This window comes from Schistocerca serialis, chromosome 2 (assembly GCF_023864345.2).
Source record: "Schistocerca serialis cubense isolate TAMUIC-IGC-003099 chromosome 2, iqSchSeri2.2, whole genome shotgun sequence".
Lineage (NCBI taxonomy): Eukaryota > Metazoa > Arthropoda > Insecta > Orthoptera > Acrididae > Schistocerca > Schistocerca serialis.
In genome coordinates, this window is record NC_064639.1 from 669,013,196 (window position 1) to 669,016,099 (window position 2,904).

The 2,904-nt window shown below is 38.7% G+C and overlaps 1 non-coding gene across 1 annotated transcript; it reads left to right on the forward strand.

Annotated features, from left to right (window-relative positions):
• The first annotated feature begins 2,829 nt into the window (after positions 1–2,829).
• On the forward strand, positions 2,830–2,904 carry Trnas-cga (transfer RNA serine (anticodon CGA)). Its single transcript has one exon. It is a non-coding gene; the product is annotated as a tRNA-Ser (tRNA).

The window sequence follows — 2,904 nt, forward strand, 5'->3', positions numbered from 1 at the left end:
GATTGAAAGTGAAGAAGAATTACATGATCTGCTGTACGTAATGAACATTCTAATGAGTACAGAGTATGGATTGAGAGTAAATCGAAGAAAGACGAAGGTAATGAGAAGTAGTAGAAATGAGAACAGCGAGAAACTGAACATCAGGATTGATGGTCACGAAGTAGATGAAGTTAAAGGAATTATGCTACCTAGACAGCAAAATCACGGACGCAGCAAGGAGGACATCAAAATCAGACTAGACATGGCAAAAAGGGCATTCCTGCCCAGGAGAAGTCTGCTAATATCAAATATCGGCCTTAATTTGAGGAAGAAATTTCTGAGAATGTACGTCTGGAATACAGCATTGTATGGTAGTGAAACACGGACTGTGGGAAAACCGGAACAGAAGAGAATCGAAGCATCTGAGATGTGAAATGTTGAAAAGTAAGTGGATTAATAAGGGAAGGAATGAGGTGGTTCTGCGGGGAATCAGAGATGAAAGGAATATGTGGAAAACACTGAAAAGGAGAAGGGCCAGGATGCTAGGACATGTTAAGTTATGAGGGAATGACTTCCATGGTACTAAAGGGAGTTGTAGAGGCCAAAATCTGTAGAGGAAGACAGAGATTGGAATACATCCAGCAAATAATTGAGGACGTATGTTGCAAGTGTTACTCTGAGATGAAGAGGTTAATAGGGGACACCTTTCTGTGGCTTTAAATCTGTACGAAGATTATTTTTATTAGTAGTATTGAGTCCATGAACTGAGTTTTTGTATTTAAAAAGATGTGTATTATTTATCACAAATTTCATTAAGTAATAATTATATTGCTAAGCACTATTGAATATATTTGCACAGGCCTCTTCAGGACAGTTTGAGTTCACACTGCATATGTTTTGTTCTGGAGTGTCCCCTATTTTAATAACGTACTAGTGCGTTGGTGTTACTGCTCAAGCTGTGCAATTATTCTTATTTAATTTTGTGGTTGTACTTTATTTATGTGATTGTATTGTAAGATTTTTAGAATGAATTCTGATTAGATATGAAATGAAATACTTGCAATTTATCCCTGCTTCATTAGAGAGTTTAACAAGCTACCTAATCAGAGAGTTACAGATTGTCTAAACCGTGATGTATTCACATTCGTAAATCAACAGCATAGCAGTTCCAAGACGAAATGACACTGAACAATGGCTGCAAAAGTTTCATCTGACTTCCTATCTGCTTAGAGCATTCTTTAACACCATCACAGCTTTGTGGCAGTGGAATACACATAGGCTAAGATAGAAGCTAGTGTTTACCATTAAACAATTCAACTGAAAATTTTATATTTTCGAAAATGTTATAGAGACTGCGTTGAAAAATTTAAGCTGTTCGAATCTCAATGCTTTCTTTTTGAAAAATATTCGAGAAAGTAGAAACAAAGATCGCATATGTCTTGGAAATTATTCCTTATACCTCAATAAATTTAAATAAGATATCAGAACAGTGTGTAGCAGGAGGCTCTTACTGTTTTAACCAGCCCCCCCCCCCCCCCCGCAAAAAAATAGGAGTTGTCAACTTCAGCAATTCATAGTAAACTTTATAGCTGCGAAGGAGCACTGGTAATTTAGCATTTCTCTGTATCATTAATGAAACAAATGCTCAGGGGACTTTGTTCACGCACAAAAAGATTCGCATCAGAACTCGGAAAACTGGGCAGTTTGGAATCAATTAAACACATTATGTATTGTTCAGCTTTAGAAAAAACACTAATCTACACCCTGTTATGAAAATAAATTTAAACTGTATTAGCTCTTGTTATTGTGCTAAGTGATGGTGAGTTTCACACTCGATTACTAGAGGCTCAGATACGTTCTGTAGAGCACACATGCCATTTTCAGCTTCTTCTTTCTTCAATGCCTTTTTACATGCAATTATCATTCCAATAGCTGTACTAATTACAGAACACTAATAATAATTATAATAATAATTATTATTTTTTCTTGCCTCGCATGCTAAGCAGAAGAGCTACGTTTTTCCAGAAGCACATACCACTTTGACCTGTTCCGTATTCAGCTTTCAGCACATGCACCAATCTGCAGCGCGCCTGTACCTCACAGGGGGTTCCCCAAAATATTCCGTCCGGATACATCCAAAGATTTCCAAATTATCTGCCTAACAACCTTTTTGATAATGCCATATTATGTAATGTTTCTGCTCATACAATTTTAAATAGAAAAACAAAAGGTAATACAGTTGCCATATTAATATCGAATCTATTAACACAATAAGGAGAATTAGAAAAATAAAAACTTTTGAGAAAATCAATATAAAGCTGTGTGTAAGGTGGCAGTGTCATTATGTTACAGCAGTACACGGTTCATGGACTGTTCCAAAAAACTGATCCCGTGTGTCATTACGGAATGAAAATACGCGAATGCTAGCTTTTTATTTTATTTATTCATCATGTTCTGTGGAACAATGTGAGCCAAAGCTGCCTTGCCATGGAACGAGCCATTACAAAGTGCACAGAATGCTGAATAGTAAAGTCACAAACAAGAGAAAGAATTGAAACTTCCTGCCAGATTAAAACTGTGTGCCGGACCGAGACTCGAACTCGGGACCTTTGTCTTTCGCGGGCAAGTGCTCTACCAACTGAGCTACCCAACCACGACTCACGCCCCGTCCTCACAGCTTTACTTCTGCCAGTACCTCGTCTCCTACCTTCCAAACTTTACAGAAGCTCTCCTGCGAACCTTGCAGAACTAGCACTCCTGAAAGGTTCGCAGGAGAGCTTCTGTAAAGTTTGGAAGGTAGGAGACGAGGTACTGGCAGAAGTAAAGCTGTGAGGACGGGGCGTGAGTCGTGGTTGGGTAGCTCAGTTGGTAGAGCACTTGCCCGCGAAAGGCAAAGGTCCCGAGTTCGAGTCTCGGTCCGGCACA